The following is a 24440-nucleotide window of genomic DNA, read 5'->3' on the forward strand; positions in this document are numbered from 1 at the left end:
TATGGGCGTAGACATGATGGCAACCATTCGATTTTTACAGACGTGTGGTCGGTCTTGTTGCCGATAATTTCGATATCGTGAGTGTGGCGAACATATGCGTCTGATAAGTGTGTCTGCTCGTCGTACTCACAACTTATTCGTATGAGGGTGTAGCAAGAATCGGTTATGGCGCTCGAGTAGACGAGGAACATGGTTCGAGAAACTGAAGCTCGCCTTGAGGGATATCATAAAAATTACATACTGTTAATGTTTGAGGTATCCTGTTGGGCTGTGTGTGCATGAACGTCGTGTGCGTGAGCATACCGTTGGAGACTGGTACTCTTTTTGTGGGGACGTTTGAGGGGAATATATAAAGTATAGGTGGCAGTTGGAGGGTGGAGGGTGTTATAGTCCAAATCAATGAGTCGCATTTTGGCAAAAGGAAGCACAACAGGGGGGAACCTGCGATAGGATTATGGTTTTTGGGGGGCTGTAATTTCAGGTCCAGAATGTGACGATGTATTTCATAAAGTAGTTCGTAATCGAACGAGAGAAGTTTTGGCGAAATTAAGTCAGGATCATGTTGCAGAGGGTTCCCTAGTTATTTCCGATGGTTTTTCTTCATATAGGGATTTGGGGAATAGGGGTTTTCAGCATCTTGTTGTTAATCATAATACTGAATTCAGATCTTCATCAACTGGGTCTTGTACCAATAGTATAGAAGGTTACTGGACAGCCATAAAATCTGTTTAAGGAGGAGAAAACGACGGATTTCGACACTACAGTGTGTGTGTGTATTTTTTTCGTAATGTTGTGTTTCTTGTGTTTATGGGTATGTGATTTTTTTATGTCTTTCTAGGCGAGCTTCGGTTTTTTGGGGAGGAGTTTGCGTGTGCTAAGTTTTTTTTTATTTTTTGCCGTCCTGAATTTGTCTATTTCGATGTATTTCATTGTTGTATTACACTGTTTTGCGTTACGTATGGGTTCGTCAGCTACAGTACGTAACATAAATTTTGCAGCTGTTGCTCTTTTTCCCTTTCCCAGCATTAGTATCACTACGATGTTTTCGATTCTATACTATCACTACTAAATGCGAAAAGACCGACACACGTAAAATACGTATCCCGTACTTCAGTTGACCTGTGTACGTAACTAGACGAAATAAGCTATATATGTAACATTGATTTGATTACCTATATAGGTCAACTGAAGAGTAGGATACAAATGTTCTGTATGGCGCTATTTTTCGCCTTCGGTATCACTAGTATCCTATTCTTCAGTTGGGGTACACAGGTCAACTGCAGTACAGAATACGCACATTATAAATGTTGTTATTCCCCATTCGATAGTACTAGTTTCAGTTCTTCAGCTGACCTCTATAGCTCAACTAAAGAATCTGATACAAATTTCACTGCTGTTGACATCTTCAACTTTTGTAGTCCTGTCCTCCTTAGTTGCGTGCAATATTACGGTATATTGATAATTTTTACTTATGGTTTGCATTGAAACAAGCGTTCAGTTCATAGTGCTGTGGAATGCGAAAAAAAACCGCAAATTGGCATTCATAAGAAGAAGAACAACACCAAAAATGCAACAGGAGCGTAATATGTAAGAAATTGTCCACGCAATCTGCCACTGATGATGCCTTGCAGAAAATAAAGGCGAAACGCGTATGGCACTAAAACTGTGTTTTATTCAGTTGCTGTCAGACGGTGCATAAGTAAAAATTATCAATATACCCTAATATTCACTGCTGTTGGTTTTCTTATCGTCGCTAGCAAGACTGTTATAACTTTCAGTCGATACTATTAGCATCGAAGGCAAAAAACAAAAGTACGAGATACAAATTTTATGTGTGTCGTCTTCTTCCACCTTCGCGTAGTTGAAATGAGGTACAGGTTGCCAATGTAACGTACGTCGATATCCTCGTTTTCCTTAGTAGTAGTATCCTATTCTTCAGTTGACCTATTAAGGTCAACTGCAGTGTGGGACACAAATATCATGTATGTAGATCTTTACGCCTTCGGTAGTAATAGAATCTATGAAAGAACAAACTATTAGTGGTAGCGTAGGCGAAAGAAACAACACCTGTAAAAGTTATATCCCGTACTTCAGTTGACCTACATACTTCAACTGAACAATAGAACATTAATGTTAACAAAAACGAAGAAATCGACGTACGTTAAATTCGTACCCCGTATTGCAGTTAACCTATACAGCTCGACCGATGTTCGAGATACAACTCATATATTTGCAAGTTATGAATTCTATGCTACCGCCATTTCTATCATTTTCTTTTCCTTTATTTTTACAGAAGTACTAGGACACAAACAAGCGATATCCTCAACTTTATGGTCGAAATATTACTGGCCGCGATATATCTCTACCATCTATTTTCTCTGCTGCATTCCTTTGTTTAGGAACACTCGTCTTTGCTGTTAAATCTGTATACAAATGATCGCTGGCAAATTCTGACATCATTGGTCAAAGCCGACGGATTGTATCCCGTTCTTCAGTAGACCCCATTCTTCAGTTGAGCTATGCAGGTGAACTGAAGAACAGGATACTAGGACTCAAAGAAGCGATATACTTAACATTATGTTCGAAATATGAATGTACGTGATATATGACTACCATCTGTTTTCTCCATGGACGTAATTCTTACCTCCATGGTTTTCTCTGACCTGCATTTCTTTGTTTCTCAACATTCGTCTTTGATGTTATACCTGTGCAATACATCATCTCTGGTAACTTCTGGCGTCATTTGTCAAAGCTGACGTGTCTTATCCCACTCTTCAGTAATCCTATCTTTTCGTACCATTCCGTTCGTGAAAGTGGGTCTAGTGAAGCAGGGGATTACAACCTGTCGGCTTTGACCAATGACGTCATACATTACTCATAGATAATAATGTCTTCACTTTCAGCCATAGATACTAAAACAGTTCTGTGTTCCGGAGAAGCGCTATCATTGTACATTAAAATAATTGAATGTGATTTTAAAAGAGATCGCTACATATTGCTCAAAATATTATTCGTGTGCGTTTATTTAAATAATTGATTACATAAAATTCATTCAGTACTTAATTTTATTCTTAATGATATTGAGGTGATTTGAACTATTAGTTTCTTATTTTCGGACAAGTTTTAGTATCTCATTTTCGTTTGTAGGTATGGCTTTATTTGTTCCGATGAACCTGGATGATTTGAGGGAGGCTATGGGCGTAGACATGTTGAGCACAACTTGTTCTTTACAAATGTGTGGTCTCGTTACCGAGTATGTTCGATATCTTGAGTGCAGCGAATATATGCGCCTCACGAGTGTACATGCGCCATACTCAGGCCTTACTCATATGTCGCTGCATCAAAGACCGGTTGTGGCAATCCATCAGACGAGGGACGTGGTTCGAAAAATGTAAGCTCGCCTTGAGAGACGTTATGAAAATCACGTACTGTTGGTGTTAAAGATATCCTTATAGCTCAACTAAAGAATGGGATACTATTGTCACTACTGTGATGAAAACTATAACTTTCAATCGATACTATTAGCTTCGAAGGCGAAAAAAAACTGTACCTCATAGTGAAGTACAGGATACAAATTGTATATGTGTCGTCTTATTGCCTCTTCGCGTAGTGGAACTGAGGTACAGGTTGCAAATGTAATGTACGTCCATTTCTACGTTTTCGTTGACAGTGTACATATACATAGGTCAACTGAAGTATGGGATACAAATATTATACACGTAGCTCCTTCTGCCATAGGTAGTACTACTATCTACGTAAGAACAGATTATTAGTGGTAGCGGAAACAAAAGAAACAACACATGTAAAATTTGTATCCCGTGCTTCAGCTGACCTGTATAGTTCAGCTGAACAACAGGATATTATTGCTAACGAAAACGAAGAAATCGACGTACGCTAAACTTGTATCCCGTACTCAGTTAACCAATACAGTTCGAATGAGGTTCGAGATACAACCCATATATATGTGACGTGAGGTATTCTATGCTACCAATATTTCCATCCATTTTCCCCCTTCATTTACCACAGAAATAATACGATACAAACACGCGATATCCTTAACGTGAAAATACTACTTGCGTTGATATATGTCAACTATATTTTTCGCTCTCGTATTCCTTTGTTTCTGAACAGCCGTGTCAGCTCTTTCGTCTGTGTAATAAATGCTCGCTGGCCAATTTTGACTTGGTCGAAGCTGACGGGTTGTATCCCCTGCATCACTAGACCCTTGAAACTTGGCACGTGATGCGCAGAGGTGAAGTAGCCTGCAGTGTTGCACGAGGAGCCGCTGCAGAACGGCTGGCGGGATAGCGTGAAGCCAGCCAGACGGGAGTGCTCGCTCGCTCACACGGCAGCCGGCAGACCCACGCGCTATTTCCACAGCCCAAGGCCGGCGGCTCCGCGTAACGCAAACAATGAGCCAGGCAGACGCGTCGCCCTCTCGCACGCACACACACACATAAAGGCACATTCACACCAAGCGCCGGCTGTCAGGTCCCGACTTGCTACCGCGTGTTTAGTGCTGCCTTGTCTGGTAACAGCCGCCAGTTTTCAGCACCCTTCACTGGTCAGGCGAAACAGTATCAATCGCTGAGCATCTTCGCGCATTAATCTGTGGTAATCACTGAAAGTTTGCAAACTGGTTGTACTATAGAGCCGCGCAAGAACAGTTTGAAATTATTAGAGATTCGTAGTTGACTGGCGTTAACTGTCAATGAAGAAGCTCTTTTCGTTCTTGGCTTTTGATAAGATACGTTATATTTGCTGAAAGTGATTTAATCGTACTCGTGATGCAATAATCAAACTAATATGATATAAATCAGAATTATATCTGCTTCTCTATTAATAGTCCACATTAAACATATTTTTAATGATAAAATGAGTAGGTTTTAGCTGCCGGAATCCTTTTAAAGTAAAATTCTGTGTGTGTGTGTGTGTGTGTGTGTGTGTGTGTGTGCGTGTGCGTGTGAAGGCTGCCGTCCGTAGCAGCCGAAACGTCTGTTGTTTTGTCTCACATGACGCTACCACACACCCAAAACCATTTTACTTTTAACAAAATAGATTTTAGTGCTGTACGGGAAGCAGTCATGCTCTGTAGTGTAACAAATGTAAAGCTGTTCACATAATCGCAAAAAATCAATGTTGTTGTTGTTGTTATCTTCAGTCCTGAGACTGGTTTGATGCAGCTCTCCATGCTACTCTATCCTGTGCAAGCTTCTTCATCTCCCAATACCTACTGCAACCTACATCCTTCTGAATCTGCTTAGTGTATTCATCTCTTGGTCTCCCTCTACGATTTTTACCTTCCACGCTGCCCTCCAATGCTAAATTTGTGATCCCTTGATCCCTCAAAACATGTCCTACCAACCGATCTCTTCTTCTAGTCAAGTTGTGCCACAAACTTCTCTTCTCCCCAATCCTATTCAATACCTCCTCATTAGTTACGTGATCTATCCACCGTATCTTCAGTATTCTTCTGTAGCACCTCATTTCGAAAGCTTCTATTCTCTTCTTGTCCAAACTAGTTATCGTCCATGTTTCACTTCCACACATGGCTACACTCCAAACAAATACTTTCAGAAATGACTTCCTGATACATAAATCTATATTCGATGTTAACAAATTTATCTTCTTCAGAAACGCTTTCCTTGCCATTGCCAGTCTACATTTTATATCCTCTCTACTTCGACCATCATCAGTTATTTTACTTCCTAAATAGCAAAACTCCTTTACTACTTTAAGTGTCTCATTTCCTAATCTAATTCTCTCAGCATCACCCGATTTAATTTGACTACATTCCATTATCCTCGTTTTGCTTTTGTTGATGTTCATCTTATATCCTCCTTTCAAGACGCTGTCCATTCCGTTCAACTGCTCTTCCCAATCCTTTGCTGTCTCTGACAGAATTACAATGTCATCGGCGAACTTCAAAGTTTTTACTTCTTCTCCATGAATTTTAATACCTACTCCGAATTTTTCTATTGTTTCCTTTACTGCTTGCTCAATATACAGATTGAATAACATCGGGGAGAGGCTACAACCCTGTCTCACTCCTTTCCCAACCACTGCTTCCCTTTCATGCCCTCCGACTCTTATGACTGCCATCTGGTTTCTGTACAAATTGTAAATAGCCTTTCGCTCCCTGTATTTTACCCCTGCCACCTTTAGAATTTGAAAGAGAGTATTCCAGTCAACATTGTCAAAAGCTTTCTCTAAGTCTACAAATGCTAGAAACGTAGGTTTGCCTTTTCTTAATCTCTCTTCTAAGATAAGTCGTAAGGTCAGTATTGCCTCACGTTTTCCAACATTTCTACGGAATCCAAACGAAGTAGAAAACAAAAACAAAAAAGACAATATACCTAGGAATGATATAATGGCAAAATATGATGTACTAACAGCGGAGACAACATACCAGAAATGCCAACTTGTAAATCTAAGACATGGATGACAAGAAATAAAGCTGGCCGTTCGGAAGCTATTACCATCATTTACTTTACTGCCCAACTAGCAAAACTCATCTGCTACTTTTAATGTCTGATTTCCTAATCTAATTCCGGCAGCATCGCCGGATGTAATTCGACTGCAATCCATTACGGTTGTTTTGTTTTCGCTACTGATCGTCTTATGCCCTGCTTTCAAGATTTAACCTGGCGCTGGTACATATTTCAGTTCATTGCTTCAGCCTACTTCAGTAAAAGTGAGACTCAATATATCTTATGAACATCAGCTGTGTATATGTGTATATGATTAACTGTTCATTCTATTCAACTGCTCTTCCAAGTCCTTTGCTTATTCTGACAGTATTAAAATGTCATGAGCGAACATCAAAGTTTTTATTCGTTCTCCAAATTTTTCTCTGGTTTCCTTCGCTGCTTGCTCGATGTTCAGTTGTAATAACTTCTAGGATAGGCTACGTTCAGTTGTAATGTCTTCGAGGATAGGATACGACTCTCTCTCACTTCTTTCTCAACCACTGCTTCCCTTTCTTGTCCACTTAACTACCGCCTGGTTTATGTACAAGTTGTATCTAGCCTTCCACACTCTGTATTTTACCTCGTTACCTACAGATTTCAATGAGTATACCAGCCAACATTATCAAAAACTTTCTCTAAGTCCAAAAATAGTATAAAGTAGGTTTGCCTTTCTTTCATCCATCACATAAGATAAGTCATAGGGTCAATATTGTCTGGCATATAGTCCTACATTTTTCCGAAACTCAAACTGGTCTCTCTTGAGGTAGGCTTCTACCAGTTTTTTTTCTTCTGTAAATAATTCGTGTCAACATTTTTCATACATGACTCAATAGATTGATAGTTCGGTAATATTCACACTTGTCAGCATCAGCTTTCTTTGAAGTTGGAGTTATTACATTCTTCTTGAGACTGGGGTATTTCCACTGTCTCATACATCTTGCATACCAGATGGAATTACTGGTTCTCTTAAGGTTATTAGCAGCTCTGAAGGAATGTCATCTAATTCAGGGGCCTTGCTTCGACTTAGGTCTTTCTGTGCTCTATAATATTCAACTATCAGTATCGTATCTCCCATCTCATCTTTATCTTCGCCCTCTTTCCTTTCTACAGGATTTCTTTGAAGTTCATTTCCCTTGTATGCTCCTCTATAAATTCCTTCCACGTTCCAACATTCCCTTTTACGCTTAGTGCTGGTTTTCCATTTGAGTCCTTGAAATTCGTACAGCTGCTCCTTTTTTGTCAAAAGCCTCTTTAATTTTCCCATAGGCGCTATCTACCTTTCTATTAGTTACACATGCTTCTATAGACTTATATTTGCCCTCTTGCCATTACTGCTTAACCATTTTCCAGGTCTGTCTATCTCTTTTCACTTTCGCCAGCTTCATTTGCTGCATTTATATATATATTTTATCCTTTGATCAATTAAACTCAATATCTCCTGCGATATCCAAGGATTTAGGCCGTATCTTCTTACCTATTTGATCCTCTGTTGCCTTCACTATTTCATCTGACATCGGAAGTTCACTGAGGCTTTTTGCAGATGATGCTGTGGTGTATCAAGAGGTTGCAACGATGGAAAATTGTACTGAAATGCAGGAGGATCTGCAGCGAATTGATGCATGGTGCACGGAATGGCAATTGAATCTCAATGTAGCGAACTGTAATGTGATGCGAATACATAGAAAGATAGGTCCCTTATCATTTAGCTACAAAATAGCAGGTCAGCAACTGGAAGCAGTTAATTCCATAAATTATCTGGGAGTACGCATTAGGAGTGATTTAAAATGGAATGATCATATAAAGTTGATCGTCGGTAAAGCAGATGCCAGACTGAGATTCATTGGAAGAATCCTAAGGAAATGCAATCCGACAACAAAGGAAGTAGGTTACAGTACGCTTGTTCGCCCAATGCTTGAATACTGCTCAGCAGTGTGGGATCCGCATTAGGTAGGGTTGATAGAAGAGATAGAGAAGATCCAACGGAGAGCAGTGCGCTTCGTTACAGGATCATTTAGTAATTGCGAAAGCGTTACGGAGATGATAGATAAACTCCAGTGGAAGACTCTGCAGGAGAGACGCTCAGTAGCTCGGTACGGGCTTTTGTTAAAGTTTCGAGAACATACCTTCACCGAAGAGTCAAGCAGTATATTGCTCCCTCCTACGTATATCTCTCGAAGAGACCATGAGGATAAAATCAGAGAGATTAGAGCCCACACAGAAGCATACCGACAATCCTTCTTTCCACGTACAATACGAGACTGGAATAGAAAGGAGAACCGATAGAGGTACTCAGGGTACCCTCCGCCACACACCGTCAGGTGGCTTGCGGAGTACGGATGTAGATGTAGATTTAGAGATCTCTTAGAGCTAGCTGTTCATTCGTCTTCTACTGTAATCCTATTTCAGTCAATCGTTGCCTTTTAAACTCTTAACAATCTCTGATTATTTTAACTTATCCAGGTCCCATCTACTTAATTCCCTATTTTTTGCAGTTTCTTCAGTTTTAATCTGCAGTTAATAACTAATAAATTATTGTCAGAGTCCACATTCGTCCATGGAAATGTCTTGCCGCTTAAAATCTGGTTCCGAAATTTCTTTCTTATCGTTATATTATAATCAGTCTGAATCCATCCTATGTCTCTATGTCTCTTCCGCATACACAATCTTCTCTAATGGTTCTGAAACCAAGTATTACCGATGACTAAATTGTACTTTGTCCAAAGTTCTAACAGGTGACTTCCTCTTGCATTTGTTTCTCTTCTTTCCACTTCCTCATACTGTTTTCCCTTCTGTTCCATTTCCGACTACAGGATTTCAGTCCCCCATCACCATTAAATTAAATTAATTTATCTTAATAATTTATTGTTTTAGGTGTGTCTCAATTAAGGGTGTACGGACCTTCGCTATGTTGTATATTAGCGACCATGTAGAAAATATTAATAGTAGCCTCAGACTTTTCACAAATGATGCACTTATCTAAGAGTAAGTAATAGCTAAAATAAGAGCACAAACGTATAGTCAGTTCTTGATGAGACTTCAAAGTGCGGCAAAAATTGGCAACTTATTTTAAATGTTCAGAAATTTAAAATTGTGCACTCTACTCACAATTAGAATCTACATCAGTAAATGCACCTTTCTCATGCTGCATAAGGACTTAAGCTATATTTTACAAGTGATAAAGCAAGACCACACAGGACTGGCCCGTTTACTAGCTACTCGCAGTATGAGATCATTGTGTGTCTAGATAGGCCATCTGACTTCCTGGATTTATACTTGCTTAAGTATGGATGGGGTGCAATAGATCACAGTACTGTAACGCCTTTCATCGCCACAAACGAGCCATTTGCTAGATAACTGTAAATGAATGGCTACAAGCCGCCATCGACTAATATATCTAATATAGTCCTAATTAGTACAAACGTATTTGAAATATAACTTTTGAATTAAGTCCCCCATCCAATTGCACTCAAATTTCGCCTATAGCCTACCTTAGCTTGAGGTACAATATAACTTCAGCAAGTTACATTTTACAGTTAACTGTACACTCGTAACTGTTAAATAAAATGTTCCAAGTGCCGTCCTTACATTTGGATGCGATACTATGTCCGTATCTGCAGTGAGCCTCGATTTCTTTCACACATTCCAGATCACCTCATAAATTCGAACAATAGCTCCTCAACTGAAGTGATGTACACTCCAGTTCACAGAACAACGAACCACAGAACAGGATAACATTACTAGTGAATTAAATGGAAGGGCTAGAAATGATCTGTCACCGTATAACATTTCAGCTCCTCAACACCAAATTAAAACGTTCCACTTCAATTTGTTTGCACTTATAGCGATCCCAGCTTCCTCAACCAAATTAAAACGTTGCAATAGGAGGTGTCTGCTTCGTGCAAAAGGTCTTGAGTTCATATTGACGACAACAAGTAATTCTTCATTACAGACGTTTATTTACAAACAGAGCTGACAGACTTCACAGACTCAACAACTGACTCTCAGAGCTAACCGCATTGCATATCCGAACTGGCAACTGACAACTCCTAGGTGTATTAATATCTTTCCAAACAATGAGAGTCTTTGACAATGTTTTGTTTACAATACGATAGCAATTCACGACTTAAAACTAAATTAGACATTACAGAATTTTAGTACAGATTAAAGTAAGTAAAAGGATCAGTACATATAAATTCTTACAAGCATAATTTCCAAATAGATTTTATAACATTTTTCTACCAGCTTCTGGATAACCTTCACCAGATTTGTACCGATGTTTCCAGAAATATCTTGACATTTGATTCTGGATATTTCTTGAGTGATTTAGAACAACTATTTATATGTAAAATGATTTAAATCGTGTTTCAAAACGTAAATAAATCTTTTTAGCAATATTTCTTGATACAAATCGTCTTTCGAAATTAGGTTATGAAACAGTTTTCACAAGTTTTCGTATTTTTGCGATCATAATATAGAATTTCTCCATAGAAAGTTCAAGAAGTGTGCATTAAACGTTCATTTACAGACTTTCTCTTTAGCTGGTGAGTTTTTAAAAGTATCTTGTCCATATTATACGAAATAATTTAGCTCAAAACTGATAATTTATACAATGAATCAGAGCTACAGCAAACAGTGAGTCTTTCTTTTAAAAAATGAAATATAATTACAAAATTGAATGAAAATAGGTTACTAACACTAATATATATTTACATTAATTCTATTTTTGTTCTTTCTGTGCAAAATGTCCTAATATTGACACAGAACAATATTTAAACATCACCAAAGTTTCCCTTTACATTTTGCATATCTGTATCGACATCCCCTAAAAGTCTACAGTATCGAATACTTCAATATGTCCCAATATGTCCTGTAATGTTACACAACCCCCCCATCAGCACTTCCACGTGAAACACGGAAGGGTTGATGTCCTTACATTACAAAACAGAAAAGTTTTACACATATCTTTGGTGTCTTCTTTCTTGAAGACCGGTGATCTTCTTTCTTGAAGGTCGGTGATCTTCTTCCTTAAAGGTCGGTATACCTCAATGCCACACACTGTATTTCAGTCTCATCTTCACAGTCCGTATGGTTTCCAAATACACTGCAGGCTATCACAGGCTGCAATAGCACAGTCCGCTATGATTATACAGCATACAGTGGTCAAACCCAGTTAAACATTAGCAAAAGCATTTAATAGTCGGTGGACCGGTTTTTAAGGACACAGAAATTTGAATTCTCTAAAGTCTAATTACTCAAGAAAATTTACTCTAAATAATTTCTTAAAGCTAAGAGAGGATAGACTGACAGATGGAGAAAATTGATTATACAGGATCACAGAATAAGTGTAAGATGCAATGCCAGAATACGAAAATGAAATATGACAATTGCATAGCTAGGGGACCTAGTGCTCGCCAAACACTTAGCACACAAAGAATGTATGCTCCCCTGAGGAATCAGATAAATACAACATAACAAAGTATACAAAAATATCCTGGTAAGATTACATATAAAAGTCTATAAACATCTATTATCTAAAATACTATTTTACATTTTTTTATACAATTTCAGTTCGGTCACGTTTCGTAGGCCAAACAGTCTGCCAGAATTTGGGTAGACTAGACGGTAAGCATTTGGATGAGGATTGTCCTGAATCTTGAAAGGTCCAATGTATATGTCAAAAACTTTTTTAATTCACCACTGATGGCTTTAGACTTCTCTTGTGTTTTAACAAGGACCAAGTCTTTAATTTTAAATTGAGTAGGCTTCAATCTTTTGTCATGTCTACATTTCCTCTTATCACCTTGAGATTTCATGGTCTTTCTCACTATTTCCTCTCTCTCTTGAGTACTTAATGGTTTGCAGACTGGAAAATCAATGAAATCACTAATTGGATGTGGTGGTTTGCTATTATACTGTATTTCATAAGGCGAAAACCCTGTTGAGGAATGCTGTAGGCTGTTCACAACATCTTCGAATTTCTCAACATAGTCAATCCAACTAGCATGATCAGTATTGCAGTAGGTTCTAAAGAATCGCCCAATTTCCCTCATGTATCTCTCCGAAGGGTTTCCTGACGGATGATAAGCTGAAATAAGAATGTGACTTATATTTTCATCTTCAACAAAAGCTTTCCATACTCCAGAAGTAAATTGAGTCCCATTGTCTGATAAGATTTTCTGAGGTTTTCCAACCTTGCCAAAATAGTCTCCTCTGATTTTTGAAATAATGCTCTTACTGTTTGCCTTGTGAAGAGGATATAACTTAATGAATTTTGAAAAAACATCAACCATAACAAAAATGTAGCAATAGCCTCCTCTGGTCTTCGGTAATGGTCCATATAAGTCGACAGCGACTAACTCGTGTTGTTCTTTTGGTAAGATGTTTTGCATCAATCCTCGACAAGTTTGGTTGGATACTTTTACTCTTTGGCACCTGTCCCAACCCGTCAAAATTTTTCTAACCCTCCTGGCTATGTTGTTAAAGTACACATTTTCTTGGATTTTCTGGATACACTTTTGAATCCCACAATGACCAAAACTTTCATGAATGTACTTGATGAGTACATTGACGTACTGTTCAGGCCAACATAATTTCCATACATCGCTATCTACACTGTTTCTCTTGAATAGAATCCCCTTGTAGATTTTGTAATAATCTCCCACTTTTTCATGTCCCTTTTTCCCTAAATAACTTTTGACCAGTTTACAGTTCTCATCGTGGTTCTGATTCCGTCGGATGTCATTACAAATGTCTCTGATTTCTTGTTCATTGTCCACCCCTCTTAAATACATAATTTTGAATTCTTTTTCACATTCCCCACTGTCATCTTCAAAGTCACCCCCCACAGGTAGTCTAGATAAAGCATCAGCAACTACATTATCAGGTCCTCTAAGATATTTTATTGAGTAATTAAATTGTTGTAACAAGAGAGCCCACCTGGTAATCCTTCCATGATGCAACCTACATTCTTGAATATAAATTAATGCCTTATGGTCTGTGTAGACAACTACCTGGTTTCCCAATAAATAATTTCTGAATTTAGAAAATGCCCAGTAAATGGCCAAAAGCTCTTTCTTGGTAACAGTGTATTGCCTCTCATGTTTTTTCAAGGTTCGACTAGCAAAAGCAATAGACCTGTGTTCTATTTTCCCATTTATATTTACTTCTTGGAAAAGGTGAGCACCTAGGCCATAATCACTACTATCTGCCATAATGCAAAAAGGTAAACTTAAATCAGGATGGTACAAAATTTGACTGTTACATAACTGTGTTTTTATTTCTTCAAAAGCAGCTTCACATTCCTGATCCCAAACCCACATTGCGTTTTTCTTCAGCAATCTGTTAAGACTTGGAGCATTTAGAGCTTGGGTACTAATGAACTTTCTGTAGTAACCGCACATCCCGAAAAATGACTTTAGTTGTTTCTTGGTTTTTGGAATTGGGAATTTTGCAATTGCCTCGAGTTTTTCAGGATCTGGCAAAATACCTTCCTCAGAAATACTGTGCCCCAGAAACTTCAATTTTTTCATACCAAACTTACATTTAGATAATTTAAGTGACATTCCCCCTTTCCTTAATCTATTGCAAACCTCCCTCAAAGTATTAACATGTTCTTCCCAAGTTTCTCCAGTGATCAAAATGTCATCTACATACACAGTTAATTTTGATAAAAGATCTTTTCCCAAAACAAAGTCAAATGCTCTAATGAATTCGGCTACTGAGACATTCAGCCCAAATGGTACCACACAATACTGGTAACATCTTCCCCCATACAAAAAGGCAGTATACTTTCTGGAATCATTTTCTAATTCTACTTGGTGAAATCCTGATGTGAGATCTAAACTGATCATGTATTTCATTCTTTCAAATTTATGAAGTAATTCGTCTATATTCTCGGGATGATCGGTCTCTCTTTCCAGATACTTATTTAGGTGTCTTGAATCTAGTACAAGCCTGACATTGCCATCACGTTTTGCAACCACTACCAAAGGATTATTGTATTGGCTCTTACTTCTCTCAATGGTGCCCCACTCTTCCATCTTTTGAAGTTCCTTTTCTACATCTTTTCTCTTTGCAATGGGTACACTATAAGGTTTTATAAAGAATGGCTCATGTGGTTTTAATCTGAGTTTACATTGATAATTCTTTACTCTGCCAGGACTACCATCAAAAACATCACAGTAATTCCACAATAATCTTTCTAACTCTACCTTCTGTTCTTGGTTCAAATTATCTGATTCCCGTAATTTTTCTTGAACTATATCCCCATATTCTCCATCATCATAATCCTCAGTAATTTCCTCTACACAATAACCACTGTCTTTAGAAAATGTAACGTCCCTAATTTCAATTCCCTTATCAGCACAGTTTTGAACCGACATGTCAGTACTGGAACATACTCTCGTCTTAGGATCAATAAAGGTAAACAAACTCTTTTCCCAATCAAATGCTGCATTAGCTTTTAATATCCAGTCCATACCCAACAGTACATTCTCATTTAGGTCACTTATTACAAGACATCCTTGAGTAAACTGTACATCATTTATACTGAAGGACAACAACACCTGTCTATTAACAATTTTGCTCAGTTTGCCGGTAATGCCTCTAATTTTTATTCCAACAACTGGTAATTCAACAAAGTCAGGATCATGCTTAATTATATCTCTTAATTTGCTTGAAATGGCACTAATTGGACTCCCTGTGTCAATCAAACAATACCCTTCCCAACCTGCAGCTTTAATTTTTATTTATGGACTACCAATAGTGGTGTTTTCCCTTTCTTCCTGTTCTTCATACAAAAGATCTGCTATCTCATCATACCTCTGTTCCATATTTAGGTTTTCTTTATTAGGCAATACTTTCTTCAAACTTCTAGGTCTACTGGAATTTACTGGAATGTCTGGATTACTATTTACCTCTCACACATCCTGACTAGTACCCCGTTTGATGATTTCATTAGGCTTAAAAGAAGAAACTGGTTCACAAATTTCCCTTAATTTGATCTTAATATCATTGTCATCACTGTAATCTTTAAATTTGTCCCAAACAGATTTCAAAATAATCTCAGATGCATCAGCACAATCAACCCCCCTGTCTCCTGATGTATTACTAAGCTGAACTGGCACAATCTGATTCTCATGTGGAATGTAGTTAGAGTTCCTGGAACAACTATTCTCAACACTATTGCTTATAACATCCTCCTTAACTTCAACATAAACTATTCCATCCAATTCACCATCAAAATCTTCTAGTACATAATCACCATTAGCCTTAACATCAACATTATCATCATCATTGCCTGAGCTTACACTACAAACACTACTAGTATCACCAACATTACTCACAACACCATCTTCACCAACCACATCCACATGAATATCAGACTTTCCAGAAACTTCAGTACGAACATCATTATGACAACTTACATCTAAAACATCACCACACATAAGTTTGTACAATCCAAAATTATCAAAGTTATCCTTACCGTTCATTTCAGCATTAGGTGCTTCTTCTTGATTATATACATTTGCAATTATATCATCTTCTAAGCCTACTTCATCAAAGGTAGCCTGGTTCCTATTACAGTTGTTTCTAGTATTTTCTCTGATGACATTCCAAAATTTCCTGTCAAATTTAATTTTTTCATTACCTCTATCTACAGATCGATCATAAGCATACTGTCTATACTGGTTAGGTCTCTAATTATAGTGCTGTCTGTTCCGGGTGAAATTAGCCTGATTTTGAAAATTCCTTGCCCCAAACTGACAGACTCCCAGTGGAGCATTTAGCCGTTTAAAGACCTATGTCTGTCGTTTCCCTGCCTCGGGTTCCCTTCTCTCATGTCATTACCCCAGGACCAGTTTCGATTTTCCCATTCTCTGTTTGAATTAAAGTGCTGATCTTTCCTACCAAAATTTCTTCTGTCATTGCTATTATAATAACTTTTTTAAGTTTTGACTGGTTATTTGAAATTTCGTTACTTAAATCAGTTTCAAGGACAAAAATTTTGCTCTCAACCGTGTCCACACGACAACTAAGTTCTTTTTGGTTTGACTCAAAAGTAATTCGCCATTCTTCGAGAACCTGATTAGTGTGAGCAATCTGTTCTGTATTTGGATTTTTTTCTGATTTTAAATCACACACAGCCTTCGAAATCGACCTGTCCATCTGCTGTTGTGTCTGTTCAATTTGTTGACGTAATTCGGCACAAGAATCGTCCATCTTCGAGTTTATGTTATCCAACTTCGAGTTTAACTCTGAAAACATTTGTTTTAACATTTCCAACATTCCTACACTGTCAGAAGCACTTTCCCTAATAGGTGTACTCGCTACACCGCTGTCAGTACTGAAATCTGCGTATTTGCCATTATTTTAGGAAGCAGGTACTTATCTTAGTGTCCGTCGGCGGTCGTTGGTGTCCGTGTTTTGCGAAATTTCTTCAATTCTAGGATGGTTTCGCTTGGTTGATTCACCTCTCTTCTCGTGACCCCAGAATCGACGTATTTACTTCTGAAGAATGACTGGTCCGTCGTATATCCTCTTCTTGTGGTCCCAAAACAGACGTATTTTCTTCTTGTGATCCCAGAAGAGACATATTTTATTTTGAAGAATCACTGGGTGGTCGTCATATCCTCTGCTTCCTCCACCAAATTATAACGTTTCAGCTCCTCAACACCAAATTAAAACGTTCCACTTCAATTTGTTTGCACTTATAGCGATCCCAGCTTCCTCAACCAAATTAAAACGTTGCAGTAGTAGGTGTCTGCTTCGTGCAAAAGGTTTTGAGTTCATATTGACAACAACAAGTAATTCTTCATTACAGACGTTTATTTACAAACAGAACTGACAGACTTCACAGACTCAACAACTGACTCTCAGAGCTAACCGCACTGCATATCCGAACTGGCAACTGACAACTCCTAGGTGTATTAATATCTTTCCAAACAATGAGAGTCTTTGACAATGTTTTGTTTACAATACGATAGCAATTCACGACTTAAAACTAAATTAGACATTACAGAATTTTAGTACAGATTAAAGTAAGTAAAAGGATCAGTACATATAAATTCTTACAAGCATAATTTCCAAATAGATTTTATAACATTTTTCTACCAGCTTCTGGATAACCTTCACCAGATTTGTACCGATGTTTCCAGAAATATCTTGACATTTGATTCTGGATATTTCTTGAGTGATTTAGAACAACTATTTATATGTAAAATGATTTAAATCGTGTTTCAAAACGTAAATAAATCTTTTTAGCAATATTTCTTGATACAAATCGTCTTTCGAAATTAGGTTATGAAACAGTTTTCACAAGTTTTCGTATTTTTGCGATCATAATATAGAATTTCTCCATAGAAAGTTCCAGAAGTGTGCATTAAACGTTCATTTACAGACTTTCTCTTTAGCTGGTGAGTTTTTAAAAGTATCTTGTCCATATTATACGAAATAATTTAGCTCAAAACTGATAATTTATACAATGAATCAGAGCTACAGCAAACAGTGAGTCTTTCTTTTAAAAAATGAAATATAATTACAAAATTGAATGAAAATAGGTTACTTACACTAATATATATTTACATTAATTCTATTTTTGTTCTTTCTGTGCAAAATGTCCTAATATTGACACAGAACAATATTTAAACATCACCAAAGTTTCCCTTTACATTTTGCATATCTGTATCGACATCCCCTAAAAGTCTACAGTATCGAATACTTCAATATGTCCCAATATGTCCTGTAATGTTACAACCGGTAGTAGAAAAATCACAGTATTATGATGTAACCGCAACTCATGTGTTGTACATGAACAAACAAATGATTGCAGTTCCAGAAAAAATGGATGATTCCATCAAGAGAAAGAGCTTCACAAACTGAGCAAGTCAATAATGCATTGGTCCACCCCTGGTCAAGCAGTTATTCGGATTGGCATTGATTGACAGAGTTGTTCTAAGTCCTCCTCAGGGATATTATCGCAAATTCTGTTCAATTGGCGCGTTATATGTAATGTGGCCACAAAACAGAGGTAAAGTCTACTCACCGTTACAGCCGTGTGTCCGAAACGATAATACAACATAATGACATCATAGAAAGAGGAAGATGTCGTCTTTGTGTTGACGAAGTACATTGAAGTAAAAAGCTATTAAGTCAGATGTGAGAACGATTACTCAGCTTACCTATGCTGCAGAATACATCCACCATTGCTTCTCAGAGGCAAAGTTAAGGAATCTTTCAGCAACAACTGAAGCGTCCAGAAAGCTGACCAGTTGAGAACGGTTACTCAGCTTACCTATGCTGCAAAATACATCCACCATTGCTTCTCAAAGACAAAGTTAAGGAACCTCTCAGCAACAGCTGATGCGTCCAGAAAGCTGACCAGTCAAGGAAAGAAGGCCAACTGAAGCCATCATCGCCTTGCGATAGTAACAAACGTGAGAGAGTTCGTGTATATATTTTAGTCCTATCCATCAGTTTGATCTACTTGTACTCAGTTCTCTTTTCATGGAGACCGTCTTCAAACTCTGAGGGAACATCGAATACTGTCAGGAGGACTTCGTCACTGCAAGCCACAGAGGTGCAGTTCGAGTCAAGACTGATGGGATGTAGTGGTCAACATTCATTACCAGGCCTTCCAGAGACCTAACTAGTGGTGACCGAGAACTGTCAAATTCGTCATCGCAGAGGGATATGCTGCAACTGGTGCTCGTCTTCCATTCCTGTGGACGTACTTCGATGCTACAGCCCTTTCTCCAGTCAGAGGCCGCTCTGTGATCCAGCCCGACATCGCACACTCCATGCAGTGCTAGTGATCGCTTAATGGGGCACAGTCTACGAAGTCAATGAGAGCACTCTGGTAACCCGCTGCCCCATGGTGCTAACACCAGAGGCAGCGCAGACAGCACCAGCCAAGATGTGGCCCACGTACCATGATATCGCAGAGGCTTTGTATGCAACCCCATCATTGTGACTGCCAAGACAGGGTGGCGCATGTGGGTGTCAACACATTTTGGTGAGGCTATCTCCATGCTGCCGACAGTCACTGCTGGCAGCCGTGTTGAAGACAAAGAGTATTTTAGAGTAATAAATGATGTTTTATTAGTACATTGTGGCGCAGAGCAGGCCATCTCCCAACAAGCCGCAGCTCACCAATGCCTAAGGAGTGACAGCTGCCTGACCCTGACAACATAACACCGTCACCTAACGTACCTTCTGGTCTCCAGGCAGTTACAATAGTATATTTTCGACTGTGTAGTGAAGTAGACTATATTAGTTTTATGCACAGTATTTTGACAACTAACCTATTCATATTTGTCTGATGCTGTGAGTGACGACCATGTGCATGCTCTCTGTCTGGTTAGAGATCAGGTTTCAAGCAACTTAAGTAAACCTCCAGTTGTTTGTAAGAGTATAGTTTCCAAACAACGCTTGTCTCATCTGATTTATTTTTCCTGCTTTGGCGGTATACATGCTACTATCAAGCTTTTGAGTCACTCTATCATTAAATAAAATTTGCGTGTTTGTTATTTTCGTCGACTTTGGAATATGGCCAGGCAAGTGTACTATTATGCTGACTGTCAACAAGACGCCACATCATGTTCATCACATTTATGTAAACAACTTCTAATTGTTGTCGTAAAGAACTTGCAATTATTATTGTTTATAGGTTCCCTAACTCTGACTTCAGAGCATTAATGCTCAAGCTAGAGAGGGTCCTTGATTCACTTTATTTGAATTATCAGAAATTAGTTATATGTGGTGACTTCAATGTTAATTTTGTATATGATTGTGCAAGAAAATGGATGTTGGTAGATCTCCTAAATTTAAATGCCTGATGCAGACTGTTTGTTTTTTCTAACTAGGCTGCAGGGGAACAGTAGGACAGCCATTGAAAATATTTTTATTCATTCTTTGTTACTAGATGGGCATTCTGTTAGTAAAAGCATGACTGGACTTTCAGAGTATGATGCACAAATTTTAAGACTAAAAGGCTTTTGTACTCAAACAAACTATGTAGGAAAGTTAATCCAACAGCAACAGAGAGTTTTTTAAACCTTGTCAAGGACAAGAGTGGCAGGATGTTAATAGCGCCGATAACATATATGATACATACAATGCTTTCCTTCACACTTTTCTCATGGTCTTTTAGAATTGCTTTCCATTAGAACGTTCTAAACAGGGTACTAGCAGTAATAGGCAGCCTAGGTGGCTAATTAGTATTTGATTGTGTTGATCACAAAATACTGTGAAATTGGATCACTATGTAATACAGGGAATAGCTCACAATTGGTTCACCTCTTACATTAACAACAGACAGCCAAAGGTCATTATTCACGGTGTTGAGTGATGGTTTGGAGTCTGAGTGGCGTACGGTCAAATGGGAGGGGGGGGGGGGGGGGGGGTGCCTCAGGGATCAGTGTTAGGCCCACTCCTATTCCTGATTTATGCACTCCTGGAAATGGAAAAAAGAACACATTGACACCGGTGTGTCAGACCCACCATACTTGCTCCGGACACTGCGAGAGGGCTGTACAAGCCATGATCACACGCACGGCACAGCGGACACACCAGGAACTGTGGTGTTGGCCGTCGAATGGCGCTAGCTGCGCAGCATTTGTGCACCGCCGCCGTCAGTGTCAGCCAGTTTGCCGTGGCATATGGAGCTCCATCGCAGTCTTTAACACTGGTAGCATGCCGCGACAGCGTGGACGTGAACCGTATGTGCAGTTGACGGACTTTGAGCGAGGGCGTATAGTGGGTATGCGGGAGGCCGGGTGGACGTACTGCCGAATTGCTCAACACGTGGGGGGTGAGGTCTCCACAGTACATCGATGTTGTCGCCAGTGGTCGGCGGAAGGTGCACGTGCCCGTCGACCTGGGACCGGACCGCAGCGACGCACGGATGCACGCCAAGACCGTAGGATCCTACGCAGTGCCGTAGGGGACCGCACCGCCACTTCCCAGCAAATTAGGGACACTGTTGCTCCTGGGGTATCGGCGAGGACCATTCGCAACCGTCTCCATGAAGCTGGGCTACGGTCCCGCACACCGTTAGGCCGTCTTCCGCTCACGCCCCAACATCGTGCAGCCCGCCTCCAGTGGTGTCGCGACAGGCGTGAATGGAGGGACGAATGGAGACGTGTCGTCTTCAGCGATGAGAGTCGCTTCTGCCTTGGTGCCAATGATGGTCGTATGCGTGTTTGGCGCCGTGCAGGTGAGCGCCACAATCAGGACTGCATACGAGCGAGGCACACAGGGCCAACACCCGGCATCATGGTGTGGGGAGCGATCTCCTACACTGGCCGTACACCTCTGGTGATCGTCGAGGGGACACTGAATAGTGCACGGTTCATCCAAACCGTCATCTAACCCATCGTTCTACCATTCCTAGACCGGCAAGGGAACTTGCTGTTCCAACAGGACAATGCACGTCCGCATGTATCCCGTGCCACCCAACGTGCTCTAGAAGGTGTAAGTCAACTACCCTGGCCAGCAAGATCTCCGGATATGTCCCCCATTGAGCATGTTTGGGACTGGATGAAGCGTCGTCTCACGCGGTCTGCACGTCCAGCACGAACGCTGGTCCAACTGAGGCGCCAGGTGGAAATGGCATGGCAAGCCGTTCCACAGGACTACATCCAGCATCTCTACGATCGTCTCCATGGGAGAATAGCAGCCTGCATTGCTGCGAAAGGTGGATATACACTGTACTAGTGCCGACATTGTGCATTCTCTGTTGCCTGTGTCTATGTGCCTGTGGTTCTGTCAGTGTGATCATGTGATGTATCTGACCCCAGGAATGTGTCAATAAAGTTTCCCCTTCCTGGGACAATGAATTCACGGTGTTCTTATTTCAATTTCCAGGAGTGTATAAATGATATGCCCTCTAGTATTATGGGTAACTCTGAAGTATTTCTCTTTGCTGATTAAACTAACTTGGAAGTAAATGATGATGTGTGCAGTTCATGACATTAGTTCATGGCTTGTAGAAAATACACTATAGCTAAGTCACAGCAAGACTTAATTTTTACAGTTTTTAACACATAATTCAACGAAATCCGATGTTTTAATTTCACAGGATGGGCATATGATTAGTGAAACTGAACAGTTCAAGTTTCTAGGTGCTCAGATGGATAGTAAACTGTCGTGGAAACCCATGTTCAGGATCTTGTTCAGGGATTAATGGTGCAATTTTTACTATTCGAACGGTATCTGAAGTACGGCACGGAAATTAGTCTACTTTGCTTATTTTCATTCGCTTAAGTCGTATGGTATTATATTTTGGGGTATCTCTTCCCATTCCAACTCAGGAACTGGCAGTTCGGGCAATAAGCAGTGTAAATTCGCTAACCTCTTGTCGACTCCTGGTGACTAGTCTGGGTATTTTGACACTGGCCTTTGAATATATATATTCTTTATTGTCGTTCCTTGTTAACGATATCAGCTTCTTCCCTAGAATAATCAGCTTTCACTCAGTTAATACTCGGCAGAAATCCAACTGCATTTGGATCGGACTTCCTTAGCTCTTGTGCAGAAAGGTGTGCAGTATACTGCTGCATCCATTTTTAATAAGCTACCACAAGAATTCAGAAACCTTAGGAGTAATCCGCCGCATTCAAATCGCAACTGAAAAGTTCCTCATGGGTCGCTCCTTGTATTCTGTTTAGGAGATCCTTGAAACCTTAAGCTGATTCTTATTTTATATTGCTGGCTGCATTTGCTTAAACTTATGGCTTGACTTTTTTGAGTTCATAAACATTTTGTATTCACCTGTTATTACTTTTATGACGTAACTTCACTTACTGACCTTGGAGATTTGCTCCTCTTGTTGATACATACAAAGTGCAATGGGTAGAGGGCAGATATTTTTATTTGTGATGAATTAATATATACATGCATCAGTGTGTTGGTATTTCTTTCCGTGTTGGATGTTCTTCCCACAAACACATCACAAACTTTACAACTTGATTTTTTCTGAAGAGTCGTACTGCTCCACTAAGTGGACTACAACTGTCAGTATATACTAACCATTTTGCTTCCACACATCAAAATTTCAACACCTGACCTGCTGCCCAGGGAAAAATAAGCATTAATGGCTTGCTCTTGCCAAATGTACTTGGAGGTACTAACCAACGTAAAAACATACGATGTGTGATGTCTACAATTATTAGTCTGCAAATGACATAAATATTGTTGTAATGTTGTTTGGTATACCGTCCTCAGTCAACAGAAATAATCTGCTCTTATGTCTGTTACACACTGTATAACTACATGAGGAATAGCGATAATGCATGCAGTCTATAGCCAACAGTCTGGCAGCAGTGGTAACACCGGTTCCCGTCAGGTCACCGAAGTTAAGCGCTGTCGGGCTGGGCTAGTACTTGGGTGGGTGACCATCCGGTCTGCCGAGCGCTGTTGGCAAGCTGGGTTCACTAGTCCTTGTGAGGCAAACTGAGAAGCTACTTGATTGAGAAGTAGCGGCTCCGGTTTCGTAAACTGACATAAGGTCGGAAGAGCGGTGTGCCGAACACATGCCCCTCCATATCCGCATCCAGTGACGCCTGTTGGCTTAGGATGACACGGTGGCCGGGCGGAGGCCTTCATGGCCTGTTCGGGCAGAGAGAGAGAGAGAGAGAGAGAGAGAGAGAGAGAGAGAGAGAGAGAGAGACAGAGAGACAGAGACGCCGTCTACAGGTGGCCTGTCAACATTGTGTTTAGTGACAGAGTAATAAGGCTACTGTTGCATAGCATGTTCACAACGTCCTGAGTGAATTCTCAGAAGGTGCAAGTTCTGCCCACAGACTGCAACAGTAACTTATGGCTACTGCTGAATAGTTGCTCTCCCATGCAGCATTCCTTATGAGCAAACCAGTTGCGTCTTTACCTGTGATTATTCATACTTTAGGTAGTCGTGCTATCCCTTCTGAAATTAAGGTACGGTAGTGTTTAAACAGAATAAGTAGGTGTAGT

General features: G+C 39.7%; 1 pseudogene; it reads left to right on the plus strand.

The window, feature by feature from the left end:
- The first annotated feature begins 23773 nt into the window (after positions 1 to 23773).
- On the plus strand, positions 23774 to 23891 carry LOC126337414 (5S ribosomal RNA; annotated as a pseudogene).
- The last annotated feature ends 549 nt before the right edge of the window (positions 23892 to 24440 follow it).

Source organism: Schistocerca gregaria, chromosome 2 (assembly GCF_023897955.1).
Source record: "Schistocerca gregaria isolate iqSchGreg1 chromosome 2, iqSchGreg1.2, whole genome shotgun sequence".
Lineage (NCBI taxonomy): Eukaryota > Metazoa > Arthropoda > Insecta > Orthoptera > Acrididae > Schistocerca > Schistocerca gregaria.